The sequence below is a fragment of the Balaenoptera acutorostrata genome, chromosome 5 (genome assembly GCF_949987535.1).
Source record: "Balaenoptera acutorostrata chromosome 5, mBalAcu1.1, whole genome shotgun sequence".
Classification (NCBI taxonomy): domain Eukaryota; kingdom Metazoa; phylum Chordata; class Mammalia; order Artiodactyla; family Balaenopteridae; genus Balaenoptera; species Balaenoptera acutorostrata.
Window position 1 is genome coordinate 108,921,970 of NC_080068.1, and position 24,871 is coordinate 108,946,840.

Below are 24,871 nucleotides of genomic sequence, written 5' to 3' on the forward strand. Positions count from 1 at the left end.
CATTGAAATGACCTCATCTAATCTAATTATGTTCCAAAGGCCCCAACTCCAAATACCATCATGTTGGGAGTTAGGGCTTCAACATTTGAATTGTGGGGAACACAGATCAGTCCACAGCATGGGCTAAAGAAGATAGAGAATTCACAGATTGGTGAATCTGCTACGTTAATAAATAAAATATTGCAAAAATCTCAGTAGCTCCAATGTGCCTGTTCCCGTCACAGTCACACTGCCCATACTAGTGTCTAACGGCATTAATTGTTTTTTAATATTAATTAGTTTTGCCTGTTTTGAAAATTTATATAATGGAGTTATAAAATACATACTATTTTGTGTCTGGCTTTTCTTCAGTTGCAGTAACAGCCTGAGATTCATCAATATTGTTGGTGTAGCAATATTTCATTTATTTTCATAGCCTTATAGTAGTCCATTGTGTGAAAATAGCACAGTTTATTTACCCCTTTTATTTTTGGTGGTCATTTGTTTTTTCCCACTTTTGACTATGATAAATAATACAATTTATGAATATTTTTGTATATACGTTTTGGGATGCAGACATGCACTTGTCTGATAGGTGTATACCCAGGAGTGGAAATGCTGAGCCTGAGTATACGTATTTAGATTTGCAGATACTACCACACTGATCTCCAGAGTGGTGCTACAAATTTAACCCCCCTACAACAGCGTATGACAGTCTCAACTACGCTACATCTTTCCTGATGTATGGTGTTGTTAGTCTAATTCATTGGCCATTCTGGTATGTGTGCAGTAGTGTCTAATTCTGATTTTAATTTGCATTTCCCTAAATACTTTTTAATGCATTTTTGCCAAGTTTTTTATTTGGTTGTCTAGGGATTTCTTTTTCTTATTGATTTTTAGGAGTTCTTCATGTATTCCACCAATACACAATTTGTCAGTTACATATGTTGCAAATACGTTCTAACTCACTGTGGTTTATCACTCTCTTAATAGTAACTTTAATAAACAGAAATCTTAATTTTAGTATATTTAAATTATCAATCTTTCCCTTTATGGTTAGGAATAATTGTTTCCTGTTTGAGAAATATTCACCTACACCAAAGTCTTAAATACATTCCATTTGTTATTTTCTAGGAGCTTCATGATTTATCTTTTTTTTTTTTTTAATTTTTTTAAATTGCTGATTGCAGGACATTTTTTAAAAAATTATTAATTAATTTATTTATTTTTGGCTGTGTTGGGTCCTCGTTTCTGTGCGAGGGCTTTCTCCAGCTGCAGCAAGCGGGGGCCACTCTTCATCGCGGTGTGCGGGCCTCTCACCATCGCGGCCTCTCTTGTTGCGGAGCACAGCCTCCAGACGCGCAGGCTCAGCAGCCGTGGCTCACGGGCCCAGCCGCTCCGCGGCATGCGGGATCCCCCCAGACCAGGGATCGAACCCGTGTCCCCTGCACTAGCAGGCAGACTCTCACCCACTGCGCCACCAGGGAAGCCCCATGATTTATCTTTTATATAAAAATATAATTTAATAATAATCATAATCATAATATAATCCACCTGGAAGTGGTTTTTGTTTATGGTGTGAGAGAGGGTTAAAATTTACTGTTTTCCCAAAGGGATATCCAAATGAACCAGCATCATTTATTGAATACACGATCTTCTTCCTATTGCTCTAAAGCACCCTCTTGTCGTGAGGCAAGTGGCTTTACATGTTTTGGTCTATTTATGGACTCCTTAGTCTACGTCAGTGGCCTATTTATATTTCCACCCATATATCCACATTGTCAATTACTATGGCTTAATAACAATTCTTACAATCTTGTAGTGTAAGTGTTAAAACTTTGTTCTGCTTCAAGCTTGGCTATTCCTGGCTATCTGCACTTTCATATAAATTTAGAATCTTGTCGATTTTTACAAAATAAAACTTCTGGAATTTTCATTGGTATTACATCTATGGACCAATTTGGAAAACACTGACATTTTTATTCATAATATGCCCTTCTTCATATTAAGGCTTTCTTTAATCTTTCAAAAATATTTTGTATTTTTCCATGTAATATTTTTGTACAAATTTTGTGAGATTTTTTATTAGGTATTCAGTGGTTTTTGAGGTTATTGCAAATAATAACAATTTTCTTAATTTCACTTCGTAAGCGTTTGTAGTTGGTATATAGAAATACAACTAATTTTGTTTACTGACTTTATATCCAAAGACCATCTTAAATGTAGATATTAATTCCAATAGTTTCTCCATAGATTTTTTAGGATTTTCTACATGTATATATATAATCTGGAAAAGACATTTTTGTTCTTCCTTTTGAATTCTAATTGTTTTTCATATGTTGCACTGGCTACAATCTTGAGTACATATTTGAATAGAAGTGTGATGGCAGTTATGTTTATACTATTTTTTAATCTCAGATGGAAATCTGACTATAAGTATTTTTTGTAGGTAACCTTTATCTAAAGGAGAATTTTCTATATTCCTGATTTACCAATAGTTTTTGCGATAGCTGTTTTTTCTGCAACTTTTGAAATAATCAAATGATTTTTCTCCCTTATTCTATTAATGTGATACCTTACATTGATTGGTTAATGATTACTCAATTTTGAATTTATAGACTAAATCCAACTTGGTTATGATGTATTTTTTTCTATAGATCACTAGATTTGCTTTGCTCTTCTTTTTTAAGGGACTTAAGAGATATTGGTATATTTTTTTCCATTCTTGTAAAAATTTACTGACCTTATAAAACAAATTAGAAATTGCTCCCTCTTTGCTTTTCTCTGGAATAGTTCATATATGATTTTAGTTTTTCTAAATGGTTTGTAGAATTCATTATTGAAATAAACACAGTCAAGCTTTTCTTGGAGGAAAGTTCTTATTTAGAGAGCCAACTAATTTAATCTATATCAGACCATTGCTTTCATTTTTTCAGTTCTTCTTGTGTCAGTTTTGGTATATTGTCACAGCTTTTTTTTTTAAGGGAGAAACTTTGTCAGTTTTTTCTAAATTTTCCATATCTTTGGAATAAAGTTCTTTTCAACTTGCCATTATTATCATTTTAATATTGATAGTTAATGTCTTAGTGGTGTCCCCTTTTTCATTTCTGACAGAGCAATTTGTTCTCCCTCTACTTTCTTGGTCAGGCTAAACAAATTTATCAGTTTTACGGATATTTTCACAGAACCAATTTAGACTTTCCTCATCTTCTTTGTACTGTTTTTCTTCTACATTATTAATTTTTACTATTATTGTCATTATTTCCTCCTTTCTACTACCTTTGTGTTTAATCTGCTGCTGTTTTCTAACTGCTTGAGATGAATAATTTTAGAACATTGATTTTAGTCTTTTTCTTTTATAATAATTTTATTATTATAGCAAAATATATGCAATATAAGTATGCATATACTAGTTTTGATAAGTCAGATTTTCACTATCAATCAGCTCAAACTATTTTCTAATTTACATTTTGATTTCTTCTTTGATCCATGGGTTATGTGCAAGTTTGTTGCTTAATTTTAAAACATTTAGCAATATTCTTATTATCTGTTTGCTATTGATTTTTTGACTAATTCTAATACAGAAAACACATTCTATCTAATTTTATGCTTTGACGTTTGTTGCAACTTGCTTTACTGCACAGTGTATTGTAAATTTTGATAAATGTCCCACACGCACTTGAAAACAACGTTTATTCTGTGGTTGCAGTGATTACATAGAAAGGTAGGTAGGTAGATAGGTAGGTAGCAAAAATCAATTAGGTGATTTGTAATTGTGTGGTTCAGTTCTTCCTTTCTCCCTTACTGACAGAAATGTTTGTTCTATCAGTTAATAATAGAAATGTTAAAAGGAGTGTTTATAAAGTTTCCTCTTTCAATTCTATCAGTTTGGGTGTTATAAATATTACTATTAGGTGCATAAAAACTTATAATTATTATTTCCTCTTCTAGTTTTTTTTTTCTTTAATATTATGAAACATCCATTTTTATCTCAAGTAATGCTTCTCACCTTAAGGATTATTTTGTCTGATATTTGCATAGCTCCACCAGCTTTCTTCCAGTTAGTGTTTGTGTGATGTATATTTTTCTATTTTTTTTACTTTTAATCTTCCTGTATATTTATATTTATATAATATACATGTACAATACATTTATATTTAGATTGATAGCATTTTTAAGTGCTATAATTTTTTTTTCTTTTCCTACATCTAGTTTGATAATCTCTGTCTTTTAGAGCAGGGGTTGGGAAACTTTTTCTGTAAAGGGTCAGAGCATAAATATTTTAGACCTTGTGGGCTACATCCAACGTGTGTCACAGTTACTCAACTCTGCTATTGCAGTGCAAAAGCAGCCATAGACAATACATAAATGAATGAATGAGACTGTGTTCCAATAAAACTTTATCTATTAAAAAAACCCAAACAAGCAACAAGCCAGTTTCAGCCTGTGGAGTGTAATTTTCCAACCCTTTTAAAAAAGTATTAATTAAATTCATATTGATTGTTATATCTGATATGTTGGGGGTTAACTCTTTCGTTTTCTCTTTGTCCTACTTGTTATACATTCCTTTTTTTTTTTCCCCCTGTAATGATGGCTTTAAAAAGATATTGTTTTTAAAATTTTGTTCAACTTTTGTTTTTTATTTTTGTTTTTTATTATTTTTTGCTGGGGATGTTGATCTGCAGCAAGCTAATGTGGCATAACCAAATAAATTTTTGTTTTTTCTCTTTGTATGCAGAAAGAAAAATGTATGTACATATAATCTCCTTTTTCTCACTAAATACAGATGGAGGAAAGGAGATTCACAGAAATGTATTCTCACCTATGCCCGGAAAACACTCAAATTAATGAAAGTTAACATATATTTCAGGTTATTTTTTTGTTTAGTTTTTAATACCAGCAGGACTCTAGAATCCTATTTATGTTTAGATCTTGTAGTTTTTATGTAAGCTCTTCTAATCTTCTCCTATTGCAATCTTTTAGATTGATATGCATTAAAGTTCCCTTCCCACAGTCACACCCATTCAAACAAACAGGCACCTTGACCATATGCCTTCTTAATGGGTTATTGAATTGCTTATTTGGCCACTTAGTCATAATTTCAAATGCCTGTAACTTCACTTTGCAGAGCAAATTACTTCCACCACAATTGATCAGAATAAGTCCGCATATTCTGCTAGGAAGTCTTTCAACTACAAGGTATTAAGAAACAACTCTTTTCTCCATCTCCTGTTTTCCATGAAGTATCTTGATATTTTTTATTTCATAATGACATTTTTATAACCCACTTATTGTCTATCTATATTATTTCTTTTATTTTATTCTTTAATTGTATAATCTGTCATGAAAATTTGTTTTGTATAAAGTAAAATAAATATTAAAATTTTTTGTAATTTTCCTCTCATCATTCAATACAATTTTAAATTCATCTATGATCAATTTTATCCATAAATAAAACTAAAAGACAATGAAATAAGACATTGTGGTATGATATCATCTTTCATACAAATATTCCAAAGTCCTTTACCATGTTTATACAGTAAATGTGTAAACAGAGACACATGCAAGGTGATTTAACTTGGTTAGGTCCATGTAGGGGAAGTGATCTGCCATAGTTAGTGCCCAGATCAATCAGTTCATCTGTTAATCAATGTGTACTGTGTCCAGTGTTGGTTGGGGCAATGACTCTTAATCAGGAGAGTGCATCAGATTCCCTTGTGATGGTTTTAAACAAACGTATCAAGGATCCTAAGCCCTAAGGTACAGTAAATTGGAGCATGTGGATTATTAAAGAGTTCTACAAATGATTGGGATGCACAGTCTTTCCTGAGAAATACTGCTTTAAGCCACTGCAGGATAAGGAAGAAATAGGCCTTGACTCAGTAAATTTGAAAAAAAAAAAATCAAGAAGGACTTTAAAATATATAAAATAACGTATAATTAAAAATTGAATTTTCTGGCACAGTGTGAGTTAGAAAGGCTTCATTAGGAAGATTAGAATTGATCTGGACCTTTAAGAACAGTTTGGATTTGCAGAGCTGGTAAGAGTACATGGGAAGGGAAAAAAATATAATATAAGCAAGAGCACAGAGGCAGAAATAATAACTGTTTGGGAATCAGGGCAAAGAACAAGCTGAAGTTACCTCAGAGTAGAAACTGTTTCTGTCTGGTTCACTGCTTTATACACAATATTATCACCTGTTGAACAAACACGAGTAAATGAATGAACCAATCAATCTATCAATAATGAGAGTGGCATGTTCTTATGTTGGAGTAGTCGGAAATAAGTATGCATATTCAGAGCAAGATCAAATTAAGGATGACCTTGAAAGCTAGCAAAAGAGCTAAAGCAGGTGCCAATAAATAAAAATAATATTTGAGCTAGATTCATCAGGGAATCACAAACAACATGTACTAAGAGAGATTCCACCCTTGAAAAAAGGCCAGCTGGAAATGTGCTGCAGGAATACAGGTGTGCAATAATCAAGGTCTTGCGCTCTTTTCAGAAAATAAAAATGAAACATACCTAGCAAATGAAGAGGGCATGTGTAGTGCTAAAAAAACCCATCAAAGCAGACTTCAAATACTATATATCATTATTTGATTGTTCAGTTAAATACTGCATTTAGCTAATTTGATGATTTGTCACCCTTAAGTCTCACTTGTCCTCTCATTCCTCTCCTGTCTTTCTTTATCCTTTCATACCTATCCCCTTATTCTTGAACTTTTCATCCTTAAATATATTCAGCTAAAAACATTAAATACTAGAAAATTCTGGTTGCTGAAATTTTGATTATAATTGATGATATTCTATTTGCATGACATTTAAAAAACTCAATTTAGACTTCAATATTTTAGAATTGATTTATTCTAGAGTGAGGATAGAAGAATAAAAATGAAACATCAAAAATTTGCTTTAAAAAAAGACAAGAGACGGCTTCCCTGGTGGCGCAGTGGTTGGGAATCTGCCTGCCAATGCAGGGGACACGGGTTCGAGCCCTGGTCTGGGAAGATCCCACATGCCGCGGAGCAACTAGGCCCATGAGCCACAACTACTGAGCCTGCGCGTCTGGAGCCTGTGCTCCGCAAAAGAGGCCGCGATAGTGAGAGGCCCGCACACTGTAATGAAGAGTGGCCCCCGCTTGCCGCAACTAGAGAAAGCCCTCGCACAGAAACGAAGACCCAACAAAGCCAAAAATAAATTAAAAAAAAAAAAAAAGAAAAGAGATGTTAATAGTCTTACTATATAATGTATATAGTTCAGGTAGTTTAGGTAAATGCCAGAAATTTGTGATCTGTTATTTGAAACTTTTTAAAAAAAGTCTGGACAATATTTCACAACTTTTGTCTTTATATATCATATTTTATAGGCTGTTACTTTCTTCACTCACGCCTTATTAGTTTTTCATAAAAATTTTAATTTAGCCATGTGAATTAATGTGTTTACTTGAAGAAATACAGCCATTTCATAGGCCGAGAATATGTAAAATCATGACCATAGAATTATATTACACAGTATTTTAACAGTATATAGAATGGAAGCTATGAGTCTGAAGCTAAAAAACAAAACAAAACAAAAAAACCATAATTAGCAGAACTTTAATTGCTGGGCTTATGAAAGAAAGAAACGAAATCTAAACTACAGGATATCCTCAGCCTCACAATTACCTGAAGTATGACTGACGAAATTCTGAGAGAAGAAAAAAATATATAAGTCCATCTTCATAGAGAATTAGATATTCAAAGCAGTCACATTCACTCTTTCAGACCTTTGGGGGAACGATGCAACTAGTTCAAGGAATTACCATACATCTTACTGGACTAAATGGGTACGGGGAAGATATATTTCCTCTGCTTCATATTACCAGGAAGTTTTAGCTGCAATGAAAATCTATTCGGCAGGAGAACAGAGAACCTGTATTATTATGGTTTAGGTAGGCTGGAAACAACAAGAAGAATTTTTTCTGAAGAAGACAAAAAAAAAAATGAGGTCAAATGCAGAAATTATTGCTGGGTTTTAATGGGTTGAGATGCCCTTAGGAAGGAGAAATTAACAGTTGCCAATGGACCAAAACAACATCTACCTCTAAAAAGCTGAACTATATCAGTGCTCCCTGGATATGCCCCCCCCCACCCCTCTCTAATGTGCTTGTTTTGACACCATCCATGGATTACACAACTGACCTTTGAAAGCCCATGGTTATTTGAAAGCTGACGTTTCTGTCTTACTAATGCCAATTTACCTAGCCTTAGATGAGAAGGAAAAAGATGGGGAAAAAATCGGTTTTGCGCACAAAAGGTACATTAGCTTGAACATTTGCATGTTTGTGTTTAAGTATAGGCATCTATCAAAGATTCAAACCAAAGTGAAACTAGAAGAGTATTTAAATCATGCATGGATTTTAGAGACAGAGAGACATCTACTGGTCCATTTATTACCGACCCCAAGCACCACCCCCTCCACTGTAATTAACATAACGTTTTCTCTCTTTACAGCTGACAGCCAAGAGCATAATTAGAGTCTAATAAAACACGGAAAAGTCACAAATGCAAAGTGGAATAAACAGTAAACAGTGAAGGAAGAGAGGCTCCGGGAGTGTGATGGCTGGGTAATGCCATAGATAAACTGTGTGCACATTGACACTGTCACGCTCTCCGCAGCCCCAAGTGTGCTGGTAGCCTGGTGCAGACACAGCTCGAATTAATCCCAAGAGGAGTGCATGACAGGCGAGTGAAGCAGACAATTAGAATGAAGGAGGAAATTGGAAATGGCAAAGGTGTGAACATATGTCAAATTACAACTAAATGATAAATTACAATTCTGTCATTGGAATAAGCGGTAATTAAGAAAGATTTCAGCTATCCCTCTTGAAAAAAATAAGAGAGAATCACATTTTTTCCCCCAGTTTAGATTTGTTTGCTCAATTGTTTCCATCCATCTCACACATGGGGCTGGATCTTCCTGATTTGCGGGGGCTGCATCATTTGTGTACGTTAAGGATAATTCTTTTTTTCCCTCTTCCCCATTTTCCAGACTGGCAGAATGATAGTGTCAAAATGAACAGGAAGCTGATAGTATCTGATATAAAAACCTGCACTGAGGTTTGGAAAAAAAAAAGAAAAAAAACACGAAGTTTGCTGCTGAAGCTGCTGCTGCACTCTAATTATTTTAAACAAGCTCTGCACAGTCCAGCTGACAATTAGGAAATTCTGCTTTATGGCTTGGGGGATTCATACCGAAACCTCATAATCACTGTATACACGTCCTTTTCATTTAGACAGTAATGAATGGGGGTGGGGTTTCGTGGCAGTTTTCGGCCACTTAACCACAATTTAAAACAGCTGTGTAATTATCATGAGTTTTTTTGTTTTGTTTTTTTTTTGTTTTAATCCAACATCCAATTCCAATTTAGAGTTTGTAACACCTGTGGTTTGTTACAACTGTTAGGACCAAGGCAGGGGGGATAACAAGCAAAAATGCAGTGCAGGCAAAGGCAGTGCGAGAGAGGGTTCCTTGTCCAACGGGGTCACTACATGCCAGGACCCAGATGAGGAAGGAATCTTCCAAAGGCAGATCTCACATTTAAATATGAGGTGCTGTGTGCAAGGAGGTGGTCTTCAGCAGAGTCAAGACAGTGCAGACTAGGCTTCAACTCCTTAAAAAAGCAGACATGTCTCTGACTTATATAACCCTTGCAAACTCCATTAAAAAGGGGGAAAAACAGCATGCCAATGGAAAGGGCCATACAGGTCCTGTACCCATGGTGACAATCTTTGATTATTTAGCACATCTCAAAACAGAATTTCATTTGATGATCATTTTCCACCTATTATTAGGTGAATACTTAAACATTAATTTTAGAAATACTACAACAACCCAAATAATAGTAATAATAGTAAATTACATGAGGATTTGGATTGAAATAAAATTTCTTATCACATAAGCAAATATCCACCACAGGTTATTCTAATTTTAGGAGATAAGCCAACTCCAAATTTTCTGTGCATTATTTATGTTTTTTGTAAGTACTTATAACATTAAATAGCTATAGTTCTACATTCACAGAATAATGACTGAGTACAGTTATCTAGTGTCTAAAAAAGAAGACTGAAATAGTGAAAGCTCCTCTTAGAACATACACAAATATTTACATCATTTCCTTTTCACCCTCCTTCTAGGGCAAAAAAGAGACTAATAGCCAAAAAGCTAAATAAAATTCTCTAACAGAGAGGTCAGAAGCTCCAATGATCTTCCAGTATAAATCAATTTCTAGCAGATGTGGCCAGATATTACAGTTCAAGGCCTTGAAAGCTTAATTGGGGAAGCATGTTAAAAGTTAAAGGGCCAGAGTCACGTTAATTACCTGAGGTTTTCCTTGCAGAAAATCTGCCCAGAACAATGTCACCATCCCTCTTTCTTAGATAGGGGTATGCTCCTCCACTGCACTTTTATAATTTGACGAGGTTTATTTTAAAAGCAATTTATTTATAGTCACCTGTATGCGTCACAAGTAACAGAGACTAAGGTGTTCATTTATTATATTCTTAGTACAGTTTGGGTTAAGAAGAAGCTGCTGACTTTATGCCTGAAGGGTCCAAATATGAAACAAATTAAGAGCTGGGTTTCAATTCTTCTCTTGAAAAATAAGAGGTGAGAAAAAAGATGAATTCTAATTGTTGCTCCCATTCTGTTTCTTCCCAGAAATAGGAATTCTTTTATGGAAACCTGAATATAGGAAAGTAGTCCGAAAAAATCTTCTACTTTTATGCCAATCAAGGGAAAATGTTCATAAAATAAAATCTGACAAAAACATCATTAAATAGTCTATGATAAAAATTGAATGGAAAATGATGTCAGTCATTATGTCATCATTCTAATATTTGGTCTTTGACCCTAATTCCTGACACAGAGTTCCTAAAACCTTTGGAATTCCCTGGGTGATAACAATATCTTTTGTTCTAATGAGGTGAGTCTTGGTGAGCTCCTCGATGGGAACTAGTCATCAGAAAGACCAAGCCATGACTAGAAGCTTGGAATTTTCATCCCCATGACTCACTCTCTAGAGAGAGGAGAAGGGCTAGAAATGGAGTTAATGGTCTATCATGCCTAGGTGAAGAAGCCTCTGTAAGAATCCCAAAAGTATGGGTTTCGGAGAGCTCCAGGCTGGTGAACATATGGAGGTGCCAGGAGAGTGGTGTGCTCAGAGAGGGCATAGAAGCTCTGCACCCCTTCACAGTTATCTTGTTCTAGACATATCCTCCATCTGGATGTTCAATTGTATCCATTATTGTATCCTTTTATAATAAACTGGTGAATAGTAAATAAACCATTTTCCTGAGTTCTGTGAGCCACTCTAGCAAATTAATTGAACCTAAGGAAGGGGTTTTCAGAACCTCCAATTGGTAGCCAGTCAGTGAGAAGCACAGTAACTACCGAACTTGCAATTAGCATCAGAGGGTGGGAGGGGCAGTCTTGTGGGACTGAGGCCTCAATCTGGGGGAAATCTCATGCTATCTCCAGGTGGAAAGTGTCAGTTGAGTTAAATTGTAGGGTATCAATTGATGTCACAGAATTGCTCGGTATGGGAAAATCCCCAACACATTTGGTGTCAAAAGTGCTATGAGTGTGACAGTAGTGTGACAGTAAAGGAGAAACATAGGAAAAGTGTAAGAGAAGTGTAAGCTTTCTAAACAGAGTGCTATGGCAAAACGTTGACAAATTTCCACTTACAGTCTTGACAATACCTGGTACTTGATTTGCCTTTTTGCCAAAAGGAAAAAACCCCATAAAACTAGATAAAATATATGCAGCAGCTATGTTCAGACATTAAACAATAGGCAATGGAAGACTATAAACTTTGAAGTAATTATTGCAATCACCCTGGCTTCTGGCTGGAAATAATGTATTGCTCCAGTATACAGGGTTTTTGAGCCCAAATTGAGTAACAGTCTTGTTGAGCTTCAGATTCAGTTATAAGAGTTCAAGTCAGCTAAAGTGGAACAGAATTTTCAGAGTACTAGATAAGAAGGAGCAGCATAGAGTTAGAGAACAGAAGTCTTCCTGGGGATCCAAAACATGAACCTTGGCTAAAGGCTGGCCTGGGTATGCACAGAATAAGACTCCAAAATACCTAGAGGTAACCACTTTATGTGAAATTTACTGCTGAATGGTAAGACCAGAAATTATAACCAGACTAAGAGACCTTGCTGAGCAACCTGACTACTCAGTAAAGGTCTAGAAAGCCTATGTGTTAGGTGTAAGAAAATACCTAGAACTACATTCATGGATTGACCTTTAACGAGATGTTTTCTAGGGAGTTCCCTGGTGGCTTAGTGGTTAGGATTCTGGGTTTTCACTGCCATGGCCCGGGTTCAATCCCTGGTTGGGGAACTGAGATCCCACAAGCTGTGCTGTGTGGTTAAAAAAAAAAAAGGTTTCTAATCACTTCTGGAAATATTCTGGTCCTAAAGTCTATTTTACATTGTATTAATATAGCAACCTAATTTTCTTATGCTTATTAACTGCATGGCATATCTGTTTCCATCATTTTACTTCTAATCTATCTATATATTTATATTTGTTTCATTTCTTGTAAAAAAAATATATAGTTCGGTCTTTTTAAAAAAAATCCATTCTTATAATCTGTGGCTTTTAATTGTAGAATATAATTCATTTATATTTAATAAAATTGTCCACCTGCTTGGATTTAAGTTTATCTTCTTGCTATTTCTTTTCTAGTCATTTATCTTATGTTTTTTCCAATTACTCACTTCTTGCCTTCTTTTTTGGTGAATAAAATATCTTTAGGATTCTCGGGCTTCCCAGGTGGCGCAGTGGTTGAGAATCTGCCTGCTAATGCAGGGGACACGGGTTCGAGCCCTGGCCTGGGAAGATCCCACATGCCGCAGAGCGGCTGGGCCCGTGAGCCACAGCTGCTGAGCCTGCGCGTCTGGAGCCTGTGCTCCGCAACGAGAGAGGCCGCGACGGTGAGAGGCCCGCGCATCGCGATGAAGAGTGGCCCCCGCTTGCCGCAACTGGAGAAAGCCCTCGCACAGAAACGAAGACCCAACACAGCCAAAATCAATCAATCAATCAATCAAACATACGCATCTGATTCAAGATCCTCAATTAAAAAAAAAAAAAAATATCTTTAGGATTCTCTTTTAATTTCTCTATTGTCCTTTATCTTTTTATTATTTTACATTTACCTTGGAAATTAAAACTCTAACTTATAATGGTATTTTTGTGGTAAGAATATTTTATTATATTTCACCACATATATATGAAAATGTTATGAGACCTAAATTAATAAAAGATATACCATTCTTATGAATTGGAAGACAATATTTTTAAGATATCAATATTCTTTAAGTTGATTTGTAGATTGAATGCAATTTCCACCAAAATCTCAAAAAGTTTTGTGTGTGTGTATAAACTGAGAAGTTATTTCCAAAAATCACATGAAAATGCAAACATCTTAAAGTAGGCAAGAAAGTCTTGAAAAGAAGAACAGAGTTGGAGTACACACACAGTCTAATTTCAAGACTTATTATAAAGCTATCATTATCAAGCAACATGATACAGATGTGAAGACATATAACTAGATCAACAGAATAGAATATAGAGAAATTAGATTCACATATAAAATCCCAAGTCAAGTCAATAAGAAAAGAAATGTCTTTTTAACAAATGGTGATGGAAAAAATAGATTAACATATTGAAAATAATAAGTATCAACACCTACCTCGCCCCATACACAAAAATTTATTCAAGGTATCATAAACCTATATATAAAACCAGTAGAATATCTTTGTGATCTTGGTACAGGCAGAGATTTCTTAAACAGGACAAAATATCTTACCATAAAATAAAGAATTATTAAAATGGACTTCATCAAAAATTAAAACCTCTGCTCACCAAAAAAAAAAATAAATCACTATTACAAAGAACAAAATTATTTGCAAAATTTGCAAGAGACTTGTGTCTAGACTATATAATGAACTTCTACAACTCAATAAAAAGACAAGCCACCAATTAAAAAATAGAAAACTGATCTTGAACAGGTACTTCTAAAAAGAAGATATATGAATGGCCATCAGTACATGAGAAAGATGCTCAACATCATTAGTTGTCATTAGTTAAAACCAAAATGAGATACACTTCCACACTCACCAGATTGGCTAATATGAAAATAGACTGATAAATTAATGTTGTTGAGAATATAGTGCAATTGTAACTCTCATTCATTGATGCTGGGAATATAGAAAATTGTGAAAACATATACTCACAAAAAGACTAATAAGAATTTTTAGAATAGCTTCATTCATTATATCAGGAAATTAGAACAAATCCGAATATATATCATAGGCGAATAAGAAAACAAAATGTGGTATATTTGTATGTTGGAATACTCAGCAATTACAAAGTACTACTGATATATACAAAATCATTTATGTATTTCAAAAATGTTATGCTGCACAAAAGAAGTCCCTGTCAAAACAATACATGCTGTTTGATTCAATCTTTTAGACATTAAGGAACAGGCAAAACTTATCTTTGGTAATAAAAACACAAAACAGTAGTTATCTCTGAGATAGGGTTGTGAATTCAATAGGATGGGACACCAGTGACTTGGGTGATATAAATGTTTACCTTGATTAGAGTGACAGTCACAGAAGTTTATATGATTGTAAAACCTCCTTGAATTGCACCCCTAAGACCTATGTATTATATAAATTTTAACTCAAATTGTAAAATTGCTTGAACAGGGCCACTGTTAATTAGAAAATCTCTAATACTATTACTCTCTACAAATCTTCCGGAAAGCAATCAAGCACTTTGGACAAAGCAATTAACTCTTTCTGGTAACTGGGGTGCTGGTCAATAAATTGCTGTTGATTTGTCCTTTTCTGTCATATGGATACAGTATCATGCTTGCCCAGTTGTTAGCAAGACTGTGGCTATTATAAACATAGCAATAAGACATTGTTTAACATAGTAATAATAATCACACCTTAGATTTGAAGTAGAATCCTGTTTTAATGACTACAATTACAAAACTAACTTTTTTTTTAAATGACAAACCACTTCAACACCCCAGCCAGTAGCACTTAAACTTGTTTTGCTTTTCTGATGTACATATAAAGAAAGCCATTCATGAGGTATTTTATAAAAGGTATCTTGTTTGGCAAGAAAATTCTGTATATCATCATTATCAAAATGAATCTATAAATGATTGGTATTTTGATAACAATTCAAAGTATTTGGGAAATGTTAATTCAGGAAGAAAATTAGTAGAGCCTATAGCATTTCCTTCCATACATCTCTTCTACTTGTTGTTCTTTGTCAAAGTTAGTTGATTCAACATTTCTAGAGACATAAATTACTAACTAAAGAATTCCTACATCAAAAATGACCTTGATAATCCTAATAAATAGTAATTTTAATTGGACATATTATAATGCTTAAAAGCTTTGGCTCTGGATTCAAACTGATCTGGATTCGAAACTCAGTTCATATTAGTTAGGATACCTATTGGATTGCTGAGAGAGTAAGAAAGAGGGAGAACCCTAAATACAAAAGTATAAAAGGACAACTAGGGGCTTCCCTGGTGGCGCAGTGGTTGAGAATCTGCCTGCTAATGCAGGGGACACGGGTTCGAGCCCTGGTCTGGGAGGATCCCACATGCCACGGAGCAGCTGGGCCCGTGAGCCACAATTGCTGAGCCTGCGCGTCTGGAGCCTGTGCCCCGTGACGGGAGGGGCCGCGATAGAGAAAGGCCCGCGCACCGCGATGAAGAGCGGTCCCCGCACCGCGATGAAGAGTGGCCCCCGCTTGCCGCAACTGGAGAAGGCCCTCGCACGAACCGAAGACCCAACACAGCCAAAAATAAATAAATAAATAAATAAATAAATAAGAAAATCCTTTAAAAAAAAAAAAAAAAAAAGGACAACTAAGGTGGCTTAATCCCTTCCATGTAAAACTCTGGTAAGGTGTCCCGGTCTGGCTTTGTGGTTTGACACTGCTGGGTTCTCAGGCTCCTTGCATTATGTTACTTTGTCACACTTAACACATAGCTTTCAGACACGTGGCTGAAAAAGTTCCAGTCCCTTTAAAGATAAGACCCAGAAGTTGCAACCAACTTACTTCAGTTCAAAACTATTGACAAAAACATAGTATCATGGTTATCTATAACTAACTTCAAAAGAGGATGGGACGACAGATGAATGGATACAGAAGATGTGGCACATATATACAATGGAATATTACTCAGCCATAAAAAGAAACAAAATTGAGTTATTTGTAGTGAGGTGGATGGACCTAGAGTCTGTCATACGGAGTGAAGTGAATCAGAAAGAGAAAAACAAATACCGTATGCTAACACATATATATGGAATCTAAAAAAAAAAAAAAAAAAAACACGTTATGAAGAACCTAGGGGCAGGAGAGGAATAAAGATGCAGGCGTAGAGAATGGACTTGAGGACATGGTGGGGGGAAGGGTAAGCTGGGACGAAGTAAGAGAGTGGCATGGACATATATACACTACCAAATGTAAAATAGATAGCTAGTGGGAAGCAGCCGCATAGCACAGGGAGATCAGCTCAGTGCTTTGTGACCACCTAGGGGGGTGGGATAGGGAGGGTGGGAGGGAAATGCAAGAGGGAGGGGATATGGGGATATATGTATATGTATAGCTGATTCACTTTGTTATACAGCAGACACTAACACACCATGTAAAGCAATTATACTCCAATAAAGATGTTTAAATAAATAAATAAATAAATAAGAGGATGGGAAATGGAATTTCAAGCTGGGGTTTAAGCTACGTGCCTAATCTAAACTTAGGGGTTTTATTACTGAAAGGAGAATGGATATTGGGAGACAACTAGTAGTCCCCAAATCATTACTTATTTGTGGTGTGGCCATAGGTAAGGCCTTTTCACTCTCTGACTCAGTTTCCTCATCTGTAGAATAGGAATGTTGACAAACTTGCACCAAAGTTTTACTGAACACTGACTAGGTGTCAGGCAATGAGATAGGTACTAATGGATGTTGGTTATTGTTATTAATGTGCATTATTCATTTGAAGAACTGTTAACAGGAGCCTCAATAGATATTTCCTTTCATTCTCCACTAATAATGTAAGGTCAAGTATTTTCCCAGGAAGTTTTTCAGGATTTTTGAGTTCGAGATTTTACCATAGAGTGCACCAATGGCATTTCTGTAGATTTAAAAAGAGAACCTTTAGCCAGTAACTGTGCTTACTGACCAATAATTTAAATTGATATCCTGCTTCTGCCAGTTATTAATAGCTAAAAAAGTATACATTTGTGAACCTAAAATACTTTCACTCACACTTTTAAAAATGAACCTATATGCTCTTCATTTTTGCCTGTAATTTAAGGATAATAGTACTTAGGCTCAGCCTCTCTCAGATTCTGACATGTTCCCACAAAAATATTTATGTAGAACCACCAAATAATCCTTGTGCCAGGAATTTACACTAATTTACCTCAATATTTTAAAAAATTTAACATATGACCAAACTGTATGGAAGCTGAATTTATGATATTTATATATTTAAAAGTTTTCAATTTAACATTAGGATCAGTCAAATTACAACTTCCAGCAAGCATATTTAGCCTGTAGAAACAGGTTTTTATTCTTTCTTTTTCCCTCTCTCTTTCTTTCTTTCCCTTTCTTTCTTCCTTTCTTTCTTTCCTAAAATTATAGTCATATGTAATTACCATTAATTAAATGTAAAATTACATAAATAATTTTATTATCACATAACATTTGGGTGGGGCACTTAAAATGTGTCAGATATTTCAAATCCAATTTTTTCGTGACTGATGACTACTGAAATTATCCCACTACAAGCTTCAGACCACAACAATGTCATGTCTTCAATGGCAATGATTATTTACAAAGAATATTTTCTGACAGAATCATTATTCCAGCTTCAACAACAATGACTGGCCCTTATTAGATTACATCACTCTACAGAATATGAACCATCTTTGTACACTGTCTCAGGCATTTGAGGTTACACTGGATGCACTACTTTGTGAAAAGTAAACCTATTAAACAAGCCACAATTGATGCACACTTAAATTTGTATATATAATTTCCAACTTAATTCAGAAAGCTGTTTTTTCTATAAAGACCCTTCCTTTCCTCTCTGTCCATCATCCATTTTCTAGATATACCAACATAGAAATTTAAAATAAAACACAACACAGAAAATTATTTTACTTTCTAACTCTAGGTCTGAAACTTAGAAAACAAACTATTGTGTCAAGTAAGAAAAATAAAGGTAAAAAGATTACAAATTCTAGGTTATAAATAAGCTAATGTATAACTGGGGCAAATTGTGCACCTCCTTTCTTTTCATTTGCTGCAAGCCTCCTTATCTAGTATAGCACCATTCTGCTTACAGCTGAAAACGCTGTACCTGATATTGACCTTTTAAAGAAACCAAGGACAATCTTTTAAAAGACCAATCAGATTAAAAGACCATAAAAGTGCTAGTTCTGCCATTGCCAGAAGCACTAACTGAACCTCTAAAGAGAATTATTTGCCACAAGAAAAAAAAAAATGGATCTAGACAAGTTTCTGTAATATGCACCACCCTTAACAAGGGAGCTAGAAAAGAAAGCATATCAAATCAGCTATTAGGCTGGATGAATTAACAAGAGTGTCTTGATGCCTTCAGAGCTAGGCAATGTTGTGTTATGGTTTTACCTTAAAAAAATTCCTACGTGTAGTCAGCAGGACTCTGGCCTTTTAACTTTTAACGTGCTTCTACAGTTAAGCTGCTTTCCTCTACACGCAAATAGCTGTCCACAGCTGCTGCAAATTGATTTATCACCAGATAATGGCTGCAGTTGATGACCAAATTGTCACAGTGAAACTCTTTAGCAATACAAGGTGTGTTTGGCTTAATATAACCTGATTTTAACCCGATTTTTAAATGTACTGGCATTTGCACAAATTCTTACAGGAATATTCAAGTTGTATTTAATATTCAACTTATCTTTTCACCTCAGAGTGGCTGAAGGTATTTTGGGTTTTTTTTTTTTTTTTTTTGTATCAAATTTATGATATAGCCCTCAAAGTATCGTAGAAGCCACAGGAAAGATACCATGGTATTAAAACATCCAGGTCATAGACAAAGCCAGAGCTAGATTTTGTACAGAGAGCACTAATTCAGATCACATTTGGGATCCAGTAAACATTATATAGGTCCTCATGGTACCCGTAAAACAGGTTAATCACAATAAGACCAAAGCAAAAATAAAACTAAACAAAATTATTCTTTAAATAACCTGTAGACATTATAAATATATTATAGACCTATGTGTACAGGAGATGTATGCTGGTGGAAATCTGTGAATAAAATACTATATTTTTGAAAGTACGACATATATATTATTATTTTCTTTATTCAAAAAGTGGAATACTTTGAGTTCAGGTTAATCTCAGTATGGGTCTTTAAGGAATCTTTACCAAAGAGATTTTTCTCAAATACAATCACATGCAGAGTGTAATTAAATTGGTTAAATGTTTGTTACTCAGACCATTTCAGGTCTCAAGGAACTTGCTTATGATCTACTCACATATGACTAACTTGAGCCCAATGAGGGCTTTCTCTAAGTAAGATGTAGTATGTAATTCAGGATATTAATCCAACTTGGTAAGAGGGAAATTCAATATAGACTTCAAAAACTCTCAGTGAGAATTTCTGAAAGCATATTTAGCACAATTTCCTGCTTCTGTTTTTAAGCAACAATTTATAGGCTACCACAAATAATTTATCTATTGGTGATATCCAAAATATCAGACAAAGTTATAATATTACTAACACTTGATTCACAAGATCACTAAATAATGCTTAGTGTAACATGCATTAAAGAAAAGGACTATGTCTAATCCCTATGTATAAACCAACATTTTTATTTCTTTAATGGCTTCTGGATGTCCCTAAAATATTAGTGGCTGACCCAGTTTTATACATAGATTGAATTCAATCACTTTTAATGTTGAACTAATTTTATCAGAAAGATTGCTTTTGTCTAGAACCTTCTCTTTTTTCATAGTGTGTGTTTATAATTCTTCAAAAATGAGAGCAAGGGTAACATCAAAACATTCTACTGTAAAAAAATTATAGCAATTCTCTAAAAGCACTGAATTAATTATTTCAGCACTACTTAATGTAGACTATTCCTATATAGAGAATATCTCAAATATAAGATAAATGACTTGCTAGCTGATAAGGTCTATAGAAATTCCTAATTCCCCTAATAGTAAAAAATAACTCCCAGGTTTCAGTCATTTCAGTAAATAAAAAATGTAAAAAGCAGGTATAAATGAAAGAAATATCTGCAATGATATATGTAAAGTAGAGAGAAAATTAGGTCACTAAATGGAGACATGTATAATGAATTATTTGATGTCATATGTAAAAGAGTGTTCAGTGTTTATTGAAAAATGATTTTTGAATGGAAAGTTCATATACAAAGCATTAGTTTTAATCTGAGAAAAATAAGTGAGTCACAATTAACACATTTACATAAGGAGATTATAATTCATCCCGTCTGCTCATGGCAATATTAACCCATATCCTATACATTGAATTATAGGCTCTATATCACAATGAAAAAAGTCATGCAGAGGTTACAATTATGAAATTAATGGTGATCTCTGAGAATCAAGCACATTTCCAAACACTGACAGTTGGGCATAAGAAACTCAAATACTTGGTGAAAAAGGGATTTCTATAGATAATCTAGAAATGTGTTTTTGTTACTGCTTCCAGATAAGTTGGAGACGACAGAGAATTGGTTGTGAGTTCAACTGGGTAATTGATTTGTTTGAATTTAATATGTTGAGAAGTAAATCACTGTATGTTTCAGAATACCTAAGAAAAACTCTCTTTTCCCTTTTAAATTGTAAACTAACAAAAATCCCTCATCAATACCAACAACACCTTTTACAGGAGAATGTATTTAACTTTTTAAGTAATTAATTAATTTCACTCTATAAAGATAATTTCACTTCATCAGTTTGGATGCCAATTCACTGAAATCAGGAAACTGGTGGAATTTTAATATATATCACATAAGTTAAAAAAATGTTTTTGATGTTTAACTTGGAATTACATGATTTCATCCTTTACCCAAGTGATGTTTAACTGAAGTATATGGAAGGAACTTCGCCTGTGAGAAACAGTAAAATCTCAACTGTATTTTGCTGTATTGTTTTTCCTTCCTCTGGGTTGTAAAAGGGCAGGACTAGAAAAATCCCTTGTTTCCTGTTCATTTAACAAACATATTCACTTACAAAATGACTCCCTTCCCCTTCTCCCCCATTTGTGTCTCCCAAGCCTGCAGAGTTCACGCACACGTGCATCAACACCTGAGAGTGACAGGGGCTGATGTGTGTCTTCTTGCGGATGCAGTGCTCATGGTCATGAGGGAGTGGATGTGTAATGCTGTGCTGATACCAGCCAAGTAATATAATGTGGTGCCGTTAGGAACATTATTCATAGTTGATGAACACATACCTTTTCTAGTGAAACACATACATTTCAGAAAGAAATGCATAGATCATTTACTGAAGCACATTTATTACAGCAGAATGTGTACCTCAACTAATGAAACACATAGATCATAGAGTAAAATGATTATCCTTATATCAAGCAGATTTAACCATTTATGGATGTTTTAAGGACAAACCAGTTTTGGTTAGCAGGCCAAAATTGAATTTACAAATAACAAACGCAACATTTTTCTGGATTAACTCTTCATGATTATCATTATTATTTTGTATGTGACTTGCTGTTCAAAACAAAGGAGTTCTATGTGTCTTTAGCGCTACAGTTTCTTCTACAATTACTTATGCACAATTAACAGGACATTTATCTTTTAACATCCTTACTGGTGTGTTAACTAGCACTCAACATGAGTAACAGTGAGAAATTGAAATATGATGTTTAGGGAAGGCAGGGGGTGTTTGGGGTGCCAATTTATTGCTTCCCTTCAAATAAAATTTAGCACCTGCATTTTGACAGAATTGTATTCCAGGACCAGCAGAACATCTTGACACAATCTACCTTTATCTGCAGTAACAAATGCCAAGAAAGCCAGAAATAGGATGTGAGTCAGTGGCCCTGCCCCTCCAGGGTCAGCAATAAACTATCAATTCCCACTGTATAAATTCAGTTAGCTCTGGCTCTCTATTGCCCTGAGGAACAGAGCAGGTCAAACACTTTGTTTATGACTAAGGAATCCCTCAGTACACCAAGCTTTGACCATAACCCTAACTCACCAGAGCTGGGAATGGATGTGAATTCCAGCCCTTTGCTTTAGTGAGAACATAATTCACATGGATGAACATTGCGCTGAGAAACTTTGCGAGATCGATCTGATTTGTGTCATTGTCCTGTATTGTGTGTGAAAGTCTGTCTTAGCCTGAGCTTCTCTTAAAGCCTTGCAGAATGGTCTCTACCAGCTTTTGACTTTCTTTTAAAAAGCAAAACTAGGTTAAAGAATTCTCTTTTCCATTTTGCTTCTCTTTCATCCTATTAATACATGTGTGAACAAAGGTACAGAGAAGTAAAGGGGAAAAAACAAAGTCAAATGTGAAAAATGATTCCCGAAGGAAGGCAAGCAAAGTCTTTCTATATGTATAATATAAAATAAGTGTTTTTGTTCTTCATTATTTAATTCAGTGAATCAATCCAAATTTCAATTGCTTATCTACATTCAGAGCAAGCCAATCTTAATTTCATCTCTTCTCTCTTTTTAGGATCTTCTCCTTGAGATTCAAGACGTTCTTCATTTTAGAATGAGACATTGCCCTTCTGATATTTGTAGCTGACTTTGGAACTGCCATTCTTTCCAACTTTGACTTAAAACTTGGTTACGGATGTTCATTATATTTGAAAGTTTATACTTTTTAATGTACTTATAGCATATCATCATTCAATCTTGAATTTGTTGTTTATTTATTCCCCTTTCCTCATACTGTACAGTGTTGATTCCTTGGGTACAAGAGGTATAGGAGATAAAATTGGATTAAATGGAATATTCAACATAATGCACAATGGGTTTTTCACTGTTACTCCACTTTTCCTTAAGTTATAGGAGCTCATTTCATTATTCAGTGAACCCTCTAGTGACCCTGGGATTTCACTATATAATTTATGTTTCCTGATACAACTCAACAGTGTAATCTTATGATTTATGTGCTTCATTTATAATTTGATCATCTCAGTATAATGCATGTTTTCCTACATGATTTATGCACTTTATCCCATAATATATGTGTTTCCCTGTATGATATATGTATTCATCAGCCATGTATTACGGCCTTGGTGGCACATTTCTAGAAAAGGAGGTAGAATACCCCAGCCTGAGGGTAAGTCCTGAGGTTAATTGCAATCAATTCACCTTCTACACAATTACACTTTCATCCGCAGGAGCTTGTGAAGTGAGCATGCTTAACGTGACAGCAGCAGGGAGGCAAGTGTGCCACTTTCTTTTTTTGTTTCCCTAGATCCAAGAAAAAACAAATTCCTGCAGCAGATTGGGGAATTAGAGCCCCACATTTCAGTTTTTGCTGAAAAAGTATTTTGGGTATTATTAATCATATTTCCATCTTTCTGATATAACCTGATTCAAGCTGTAACAAACGCAGAAAGACTGGCAATAAATAAACTTTCATTTCAAATAACAGTTTTTTAAAAAATAATTATTGTTTAAGAATTATATTGAAACAACTCATAGAAGATTCTCCATAAAACATTCTTTCAAAAGAATTTTCATTAAACTCATTGGCTCAACAAACATCATTAAGTCTATGCCAAGCATTTTCATTTTCTGAAGCTTTCTTCTCTTTTACATTGACTCATCCATCGATTTATTCAACAAATATGTATTAAGCATCTATTTTGCTCCACGCAAATATCAAACAGATCAAAAGGTTTGTCTTCATAAAGTTTGCATCCTATGGTGGGAGACGGACAATAGCAAAATGAGTAAAGCGAAGTAAATATGTTAGTTAAGAATATGGGAGGTGCCATGCAACAAAATAAAGCATGGAAGGAAGGAGAATAAGAATTCTTAGCTGGGATGGGAATATTTTTTAAATTAAGTAAGGATTTGGACAAAGGCTGGAAGGAGGTAAGGAGATGGCTGTTTGTATATCTAAGGGAAGGATATCTACAAAGAGGAGACCACGAGGTTGAAATATACTTGGCATGATATGGAAAGCATGAGGAAGCCAGAGTGACTGTAAGAGGGTGAGCAAGGGGAAAGTGAGGGAAGATGAGTTCAGGCAGGTATTAGTTAATGAATAGATCATACAAGACCTTGTAGACCGTTGTAAGCATTTTGGATTTTACTCCAAGCAAGGCGGGGTTACTGGGAAGGGAAACAGGAATAACAGGAGCTGACTTCTGTTTTGTAAGGATTACTCTGGGTGCCAAGCAGACATGTCAGTAGGCGAGAAAGGAAAGGTGGGATATAGGGAAAGCATTCAGGGGCTACTGCATGAGTCCAGGCTACAGATGATAGTGAGTTGGTTTAGGATGATAGCAGTGGAGATGGTGAAAGTGGTCAGATTCTAGATATTCTTTCAAGTTAAGCTGGTATAATTTTCTGAGTGTTCAATATAGAATGTGAAAGAGAGAAAGCAACTTATTTACAAGCAAATAAAGAAGATTAAAGCAAATGCTTGTGTATTTATGGCTATATTTGCTTCATTTTTAAAGTAAGTAAATGGGGAATGTATTACATGGTTATTCACATGGAAAGTGATATTGATAAGTAGAGAATTACTCATCAAGTCATTTGGGTTCATCTTTTCTTGACACATATTCACACTA